The sequence below is a fragment of the Montipora foliosa genome, chromosome 11 (genome assembly GCF_036669935.1).
Source record: "Montipora foliosa isolate CH-2021 chromosome 11, ASM3666993v2, whole genome shotgun sequence".
Classification (NCBI taxonomy): Eukaryota; Metazoa; Cnidaria; class Anthozoa; order Scleractinia; family Acroporidae; genus Montipora; species Montipora foliosa.
In genome coordinates this window covers 46,731,319-46,741,318 of record NC_090879.1, presented here as the reverse complement: position 1 = coordinate 46,741,318, position 10,000 = coordinate 46,731,319, and the positions used below count along the sequence as shown (strand labels likewise).

Here is a 10,000-nt window from a genome sequence, read left to right as displayed (position 1 = left end):
CTACTGGATTTGGCAAGTCAATGCTCTTTCACCTTCTACCTCATTTCATTCCTGTGAAGACCACCAAGAACATAGTTATTGTGGTATGTCCATTAAATTCCATCATTGAAGATCAGCTGAAAGTCTTAAAAGCTCGAAGGATGACCGCTGATGTCTTACAGCTTGCTGTATACGAGAAGGAACCCGCCGATAACTTGTTCGGAAATCAACAAGAACCAAGCGAGCACGTGGTCCCGGATTCAACGAAGTTTCCTGAAGATGTGGTTAATGGTAACACTTCAATTGTATTCGCCCATCCAGAGGCTCTTTTAGGTAAGGAAGGTCGAGAGTTAATGGCAAGCAAAGTCTTCCAGGATAATGTTGTTGCCTGCATTGTTGATGAAGCTCACTGTGTTGAATTATGGTAAGTGCGTAAAATATTCATTGCTTGTTTATTCGTGTCATGTTTGTTACAGACTTAGCTTGTACCAGTATCTGAGAAATCTAAATCACAGTTACGGCAACGACATATATTTACACTGCGGCTACAATTTCGGCAGAAAATTTGCTCTATTCTCTATGTGTTTGAAAACCATGACAGATTTTTCTCTATGAACTATATAGTTGACTTCTTCACGCATATTTACTCTGCTTATTGGAACATCATAAATCTTCTCCATGCCATGCTCTTACAACTGAACCTCAACTGAACCTGTCAACCATAATAGCAATTAAGATACTACTACATAAGCATGCTTAAACAAAAATGTTTTGAAAACGTATCATTGCACTTGTGTTTGAACTTTAAGATCTGTAGCTCAGGGTTTCCTTTTCCTTTTCAGTGGTGAAGATTTTAGAAAAGACTTCAAAGACCTGTCAGTGTTGAAGGCATTCTTTCCCAGTGTGCCTACCATGGCTCTGACAGCAACAGCACCGACTCATTTATTGAAAGACTTAAAACAAAGTCTGCGATTGAAAAATGAGATCAAAATTGTAGCATGAAACCCTAACCAAGTGAACATACCTGGACAAAAAAGTGTGTCTGAGTAATCACCATGGGAATGAGAGCTACGACAAAATCCTTGTACCCATTGCCAATGAACTGGCAATTCAAAGAGAAAACCACCCAATGACAATCATTTACTTAAAACTGAAATACTGCGGATATGCTTATGGCTTATTTGAAAGAGTATTGAAAGACAAACAGTGCGTTGGAGAAACATCAGAACCCAGTGCAAGACTGTTTGCACAGTTTCATGCGCCCCAGATGAGTCGCATGAAGAAAGACATAATATTAGAAATAAAGAAAGAACAATCGAGGGTGAGGGTGCTATTTGCAACATCAGCTCTTGGCATGGGGGTTGATGCTCCTTATGTAACCAACATCATTCATATAACTCCACCAAGTAGTCTTGAAGCTTACAGTACAGCCCAAAAATAATGCACGCGCAAGAACTTCTTTTTGTGTCCGCAAGCCGGCAACTTCTTGCGGCTTCTTGCGGCTCCTTGCGCCACAATCCTACCAGTCGCAAGAACTTCTTTGCGGTTAGAAGTTGACACCGCAAGAACTTCTTTCTGTTAAAAAATCCTGACCGCAAGAACTTCTTTGCAGCAACATCTCAGAAAGAAGGTGATATACAAAACTCGCAACAAGACGAAATTCTTCAGGGCAATGCACGGTCGAATCTCGGGAGTTAGACGTATCATATGTAAACAAACGTAACAATGATGTTGATTTTTTACTTCGTTTGCACGAAGACTAGTCGCATGATAGCAATCAGAATAAATATCAGACGAAACCCTTTTGCTACCCAAAATTCAAAGAAATGTTTATCAAGGTAAACTGTAGTGATGAGAATGCAACTTACCATTGACAGCTAAAATTTCGGCTTGTGCTTTTTTCCTGTCCCAATTCACATTGACTATTTTCCCCTCTTCAAAGAGTATATTTTTTTCCCTAATCAACTTGATAGAGGCAATGCCAGTTGTACCTTCATCCGAAAAATAGAACAACGCTTTCAGAGGGGCCGTAGCTGTTTCCTTGCACAACTGCCTTAGAGACATTTTGGAGCAGTCACACGAATGACTCTGATGTTTGACGACAAAGGAACCTCACATTTCACATTTGAGTAAAACTGAACACTCACGTTTTATATGATCGGTTGGATCAAAATCACAGAGTTTTAATTGGACGAGTAAATGTTCATTGTTTTACTATTTAGCATTTGAGTAGAGACCACAGTATATGTTTGCTTTCTATTGGACGATCACTTCCTTTGTGGTGGAAATTTTGGCCACTCGCGTGGCTTTCTGGTCAAGGATGTCAAACTACTTTTGCTACTGAGTCGGTTACTATGGGTTTTTTGACACATGAACAAAAAAGTAAAATACTTAGACTTAAAGTGCACCTTACCCCAAAATATTTTTTTTCCTAAAATGAATCTTTGCACATGTTTGAAATGCATTAACAAATCCAGTCATTTTATAGGCTGCATGCATTTTTACAGAGAGTTAATGCAATGTAAATAAGTTTGTGACGTCAAATCAGGAATAGACCCACTTCTGACTCGGTCATTAACATAAGATGCTTGGATTTTTGTAACTTTCAAAGCCTATAAAATGACAGGATTTGTTAGAATAAGGAAAAAATGGCCGCAATGCATTTGGAACAGATGCAAAGATTCATTTTAGCGAAAAAATATTTTGGGGTTAGGTGCACTTTAAAGCAAAGGGAAAAGGTCCATCGGAAATTGTTAGAATTCTTGCTGAAGGTGGCGTAAACATAAGTCTTTGGAGCATTATCTGGTTCTTTAAAAGATTCAAGGAAAGGCAGTCGCTTGAGAATGCAGCCAAACCTGGACGTCCACCCTTTGACATTATGATCGACGTAATGAATTTCATTGATGCCAAAATGGAAAGAAATGATGAAATGACATCACCGGAACTGACAAGAAGAGTCCTCCTACGGTTTAGAACCCAGTTCTCCCAAGATAAAATCAGACAGCTAAGAAAAAAACTTGGCTGGGTGCAAACAGGCACAAATTACTGTCAGCTAATTCGAGAGCAAAACCGAGTTAAGAGATTGGAGTTCTGCAGCAATTGCTTGCAAGAAAATGAACAGTGTAATAACGTGATAATCACGGCCGAGTGTTCTGTTCTCCTCAAAAACCACAGCAAGCTTAACTTTCATCGCAAGTGGGAGCAACCAAAGCTTAAAGGCAAACCGAAACATCCTGTTAAAGTGCACGTGTGGGCCGGAATCTCCAAGAAGAGGCCCTCGCAAATCACAATATTCGAAGGAAACATGGACGTGCAGTTTTATGTCTCCGAGATCCTTAGCAACGGGCTGCTTCCATTTATCCACGATAACTTCCCCGATGGTCACTGCTTTCAACAAGACAATGATCCAAAGTATACAAGTCGCCTTGCTAGAAGCTTCATGGAAGGTAATGGAATATATTGGTGGAAGACTTCCCCTGAATCTCCAGATCTTAACCCAATTGAATTGCTTTGGCACAAACTAGAGCATTTCCTTCAGAACCAAGTTAAGCTGAAAACAAAAGAATAGCTCATCGATGGCATCAAGAGATTTTGGAGCGAGAGGGTGGATGCGGAGAAGTGTTCAAGATACATCGGGCATTTGCAGAAGGTGTTGCCAGTCGTTGTTGAGTGGGAAGGAACAGCATCCGGCCATTAGCAACTAAGAAGTGTAAAAGTAGAAACGCGTTTCTATTTTGACATGCAGCTATTTTTAAGTGGAACTGAGGTCGTATAAGAAATTATCTTTAATAGACATGAACACTTTGTTGCACACAAGTAAGTGTATTATCAAAAAATAAGCAAAAATAATCTCATAAGGTAGTTTTCCTTGAATAAAAAAATCTCAAAAATACAAGATAAAACAAAACAGATTCGTTGACTTTCGACGCAATCGACCGACATACAAACACCGAAACAAAAAACCATGTCAGCGAATATCACGCCTTTCCGGGCACAACTTTTTCTATGAAGTGAACTGATGGAAAAATTCATTCCATATACGTTTTGGGGGCAACCTCGTTCCCAGGACCTTTTCCCTGGCTTGGGGGTGGGACGGGAAAAGGCCCTGGGATCGGCCAGTGAATCCTTTATATTGATTGGTTGATCGTTTTTAAATAATTCATGCGAAACTTGGCAAAATAAAGCTAATTTATGCATTATGCCGAAATCAAAATGGCGGAAAGTATGTCCACTCCGATGAAGGTTTCTCCTCGAAATCCAGCTTGCCGACTCTGTGGTGATTCTCATGAGAGTCGCTATATGCTACGAATATTCAGCAAAGCTGGTTCAGGAAAAGATCTGTGTGCCAAAGTCCATAAAACCTGTGGCATAAAAATTTCGGAGGACGATACGAGATCAAAGGTCTTGTGTAGGAGTTGTGTTTCATTCGTAAACAAGATGGAACAGTTTATTCAGCGAGCTCAATCCATAGAGAATACGTTGTCGGATCAAAGCGCAGAATATGCTGTCAAGCGATGCATACAGCTTTCACCTTCTTCGCTTCAGCCGTCGAAGCGTTTATCAACGAATATGCCATCCGAAAGCTCTGTACACGTGGATGAGCCGTCGAAGCCAATCACACCAACACGAAAGCAGCTTTCCTTCTCAACTCCACAAATGCGACAATTTTAATGCCTAAATCAACAGGAGATACCTGCCCAACCTCTTCTGTGAATCAGCCGGCGCAAAATACTTTGAGGTCTGTAGAACGGTCGTCTTTCGCAACACTGCAAGATGCTACCGGACATGATTGCACAATAACTTCTATGAATCAGCTGTCAATGCGAACAACATCAAGATCTGTAGAGCAGCCTTCAATTCCATCTCAGCAAGCTGCAACTGTTTTAAGGCCTAAATCAACAGGAGACAATGACTGTTTATCATTATTTGAAGCTCAGTCGTTACTGACTGAAGGACAGTAAAAAATGATTGTACAAGCCATCAGCCACAAGGATGTCACTGTATTGGCTGCTATCTTGAAAGATCATTGTCCAAGTGTTGTTAAAGAGTTGAAGAAAACCGTTAGTGAGGAGTTGAAAACATCGTGTGCAAAGCTGTGTAAGCGTTCGCAAGGTTCCGTATTATATGGAAATGATTATGATAGCATGAAAGAATTTGATTTTAACAAAGTTTGGCTTGAATTGAAGACGAACTTCCATTTTCTTGTTGAGGTCATGAACGCAGTGTCCGGCAAGGAGAACTCCGTCGCAGAAACAAAGCTTGAGCTTCAAGTAAAGTACAGTTTTTTGTACTCGATCCTTATGAACGAGAGGTGGCATGAACTTAACCTGGTGAAACGTGTGAATACAGTTCTCGTCATTGAAGGGGGATGTACCAAAAAGGTTAGTAATATAATATGTAAGCTGATGATGTATAAAACATTCATTGTTTTCCTTTATTATCTCCCTTACTCCTACTGTACTGTGGTAGTGTCATTAATTCATACATTGAATACATTCTGTGGTTGATCCTCTTTTCCCAAAAAGCTTGACAGAACTTTTGCTATTGTCTGGTAGTTTGGTGTCGTTAATTAGTCAATAATTAGGAAGGCTGTGGTTGAGATTCTATTTGAAGAATCCATTGAAAATCACTGATATAATCTATAGCATATTTACAGAGAGGCGTGAAGGTATGAGTTTCATTTTTGGGTGGTAAAGCAATATTTTACAAACGATTTTAGTAAAAAAAAGTTGTTTTTGACACACCATATAATCAGTTGTCTTTTTTGCAATAGTAACCATGAAAGTCATAAATAATTTCCTCACTAGAGAGGATATGGACAATATGCCACTTGGGTCCTGGACTTAGTTTCATATGGATTTTGTGTTGTATTTTCCAGTAGTAGTCTCACGTCCATATAGCAATAAGTCAGTGATCTTTACAATCGCATGCATGCTGAATTTGACACTTGTTTTTTGCTCCCCTTGTATTAGCTTCAAGAACGACTGAACAAACTTGGTGTGTGCCTGTCGACTGGAAAGAGGGATATCCTGCTAAAGCTCTTGGGAGGTCATTTTTCAGATGTAGTAGTGCAGAAAGTAAAGAAAGGAAGTGTGTTCCGAGGCACTGGTGACAACTGGGATCTGACAATTTTGAAGGGACACATGAGAAAGGAAATCCAGAATGATGATCTGCACTTGTTTGCCAGTAACCTGATTGAAAACAGAATCAACTTCAATCACTTACCCAATGACAGCCCCAAAGGGAACATTAAAGATTTCCCACGTCATAATTTTTCTTTAAATGTACCTGAATGGAAAAGATATGCGGAATGTGCCAAGATCATTGTTGGGCGAATTGTTCTTGAGTTCTTTCCTAAATTTAAGTTCTTGAAAGCTGTTATCCCTGACCACATTTTTCATGATTACAGCCTAAAAATGTCAGAGAAGTCCACCATAGTAAGCCTGCCAATTATCAATGCAAATGAATCAAAGTATGATGATTGTGTTAACATTTTAAGAGCTTATGAAAAGTGGATTGCTGAAATCTATGTCCAAGCAGGTTTGCTAGATGAAATGCCACACACAGATAATCCACCAATTCCTGAAGGACCTGCAGCACCTGGACAGACCAATGCACACACAAGACACCCAGGATGACCCAATGAGAGATATGAAGATTGCATTTGCAGGTGATCAGCTAACTCGTGTGAGATTTGCAGGTGCCAAAGATTTGCTGTCTGGTTCTCACACAGCGGCTGATCGTTTTGAACACTGCTCGCCCTTTAAGCCGGTTAAGTGGCATACCAAAGCATCCCTTTTACAGTATTCATACTCATTTCTTCACAAAGCAGAATCTGTCAATCAAGTTGGCACCTTAAAATACTTCAGGGAGAAATACAACAGAAGGAATGCTACCCCTTCCAAAGTTCTTGACTCCTATGAAGGGAGTGAAGAGTTGTTCCTCAGCGTGGGGAAAGCTTACATTGTAACTGCTGCCCTGAACTTTTTTGGGATGTCAGACCTTGAGGAGAGGCCCTCATTACATCAATTCCCAAAAAACATTGCTCGTGAAACCTTAGAAAACAAGAAGAAGTACTTTGATGATGCTTTTGGCAAGTTCATTGACAAGTTCCTTTTACAGAAAGTAGATGTCAATGACAGCTGCAATGAGGATGATTATGTCAAGAATTATGCCCTTTGTTTCATTTTCTTGGCTATTCTTGTCATGCAAATGAAGGACACTGCAGCAGAGGGAGATGGTAGCAGAAATCTCATCAACCAGAAACTCTTGCTGTCAGTTTTCAAGTCAATGGGGGCTTACAGCAAATATGCCATTGAAATGTTTGTGAGTATAGCCCAAATCGAGTGCCTGCTAACTCCACGCCTGGCTGAGCAGTTTAAATGGGGATTTTTTGTAAATTGGAGGGGTGGTGCGAGAAGAAATATTGAAGACGACCTGGCCCAAGAAATTTCAAACCGTTGCTGTAAAAGCATTGTCCAGAGGCAGGGGCCAAACAAAACCCTGAAATCCATCAGCAAGGTCTGCATATAAGTGAACAGAACACATTATGTTGATGTTCTAATCATTGTCGGAGTCCGTTTCAGTTGTACATATAGCAGTGTGTTCAGATATAAGCGAAAAGATTTGAGAAGAACAGGTTTCATCCCATATGCCGAACGATTTCAACAAGTCTGCTACTGATGCAACAAATTCCACTCCCTCCATAACCTTTGCAGGCAGATCCTTATCTACAGAAATGTCAAATAGCATTGAACCTTCTGATGTCGCTTGGGACTCATGGTCAGAAATTGCACTCTTGATTAACCTTTCAAGGATAGCACGGTTACTGTTAGGTAGAAATCTGACCTTGTTTCTAATAGCATGGGGGAGATCCTCTTCAGTTCTTTTGAATTTGCCATCGCATATGCAGCAACAGCTCTTTTGTTGAACACTGGAGAATCCAAAGTAATCAAGGATGAGTTTCCTTTGACAAGTGTCTTCTGATCTGCAATATGATTTCATTGATTCTTCTACATATTTTTTATTATTTCCAATGTCAGAGTTATTGTAATAAAGGGTAGCACATGATGAAAGTCCTGTACGGCCAGCACGACCAATTTCTTGCATGTACAGTACAGCCCAAAAATAATGCACGCGCAAGAAGTGGTCAGAACATGAGGTCAGAACTCGATGTTTGGTTATCCCAATTTATCGCAGGCCGTATTTTACGCACTCGCTTAACAGAAAGACCGGTGAACATGAATGTTTCAAAGCAGTAACTAGTTTCTGCACTTTCAGAAAAAAAAAACCCTTCAATCACGCCATTAACTACCAACAAGCAGGCTCGCAGAAGGATAACAAACCACGTCTAAAGAATGATCATTTGAATGTTTCAGATCGAACGCGTAGCCATTTGCATATGATGCCGGGAAGGTAACAGAGTTATGTGTAAACAAATGTCGTGTGATATCTTCGTCGGCAACAGAAAACTCGCGGTATCATAACAATACTAATAATAAATAACAAACAAAAGCTTCTGCATTTATAACTCCTTTCAGAAACACTTATCAAGGGAACTACATTGTAGAATGTCACCTGCGAGATCGAAAGCGAGGAGAGTGAATGTTTCAAAATGTGAAATGCACATTAAATGCAAAGATTGAATAAGGCCGCTTTGAAATTTGCTTGTTTCATTCCTGTTTGATATCATTATTTTTCAAAGAGAATGCACATCACCAGGAAAAGACGAACAATAACAATAATTGTGTTCCTGCAATTTGCATAACAACCATTACGCTGAAAACAGGTTGGTCACGCTTTTGTCACATAATTCGCCGTGGCGTACTTGTATTTATTTTTCCTTTCTTTTGGCTTTGTTTAGACGAAATGGATACAGAAGACGTCAAAACAAAACAAGTTTCCCATCAAATTGCCCTAGAGAATCAAACTTGATTCATGCTTATTTTTTTTTTTTTTCAGTGAACGCGAACAATCACATTTCTGGTTGTAGGTGACGATCGTGAAATAAAGCCACGTGCTCGGGAGCAGACAACAAATGAAAATTTCGAGCTTGAAAAATTCAGTCTTGTGAGTCTGCTTTCACTCCATTTTCCTTGAGATATTTAAACAGGAATGCAGAGGAAATTTTGAAGATTCCAACAGGAATCAATTCTAGCTTCACATTATGTGAATTTCACAACAATGAATTCCTCTACATTCGCGGCGACAGTCCTACAAACGGTTTGCGTGGAAAAAGCCATTCCATCTATTGGTAAGGTCTCGTCATAAATTTGTTGCAAATCACTTTTTTTCGCAGATATACAAACGTTTAGTGTAACATTTTTTGTGCATCTGTGATTTTTGTCTAGTAAAAAAGCGTGACTGTTGTATCTGTAATGTAATTATTCTCGGTCTTTAGAATATTGCCTGAGAGTCGCCTTCTTACAGAGCTACAACTTAAAAAAAGTTTTTGTCCGATTCTTCTCAAATTTTCAGGACTATTTTCATACAGAGGGGAGGGGAGAGCATTGTGTAGAATGTATCATGAAGAGCCTAAAAAGAAGTGCTAGTTTCTTTATAAGTTATCAAGCCAATGCATTTGATTCGGCACTTACATGTACACAATGATTTTCAGCAGATGAGAGTCTGTTGGCCACAAAGGATTTGGAGTGGTTCGCGAAACACTTGCCTTCTTCAACGGAGGAAACCGAACAGACTGAACACACTCCGCAGCCCAAAAAGACGATGCATCATCGCAGAGTAAGCGTTCACTATTAATGTACTTCTCCATCCAGACAAACCATTCATCTCTTATTTTTTTCGTTTAGGCCCGGTTCAGACCCCGTACTTCTCATGAGCCGAATCGAATTTACTGAATTAAGTTTGTGTGAAGTACAGTGTCTGAATTAATTCAGAACGACCGGTTTAATTCTCATCGGCTAAGCAATTTTTCCCGCCTGGCTTAGCCGGAAATTACGGCTGTGGAGCGGGTTTGATCCAGACACCGTACTTCACATGAATTACAACTTTGCAGTTTCTT

The 10,000-nt window shown here is 39.9% G+C and overlaps 3 pseudogenes; all 3 read left to right on the top strand.

Moving 5' to 3' along the window:
- LOC137975470 (uncharacterized) overlaps positions 1-1,420 on the top strand; it is a 1,577-nt pseudogene extending 157 nt beyond the window's left edge.
- The window catches only part of LOC137975897 (ATP-dependent DNA helicase RecQ-like), a 404,352-nt pseudogene that overhangs the window by 90,064 nt on the left and 304,288 nt on the right, over positions 1-10,000 (top strand).
- Positions 4,171-7,591, top strand: LOC137974966 (uncharacterized; annotated as a pseudogene).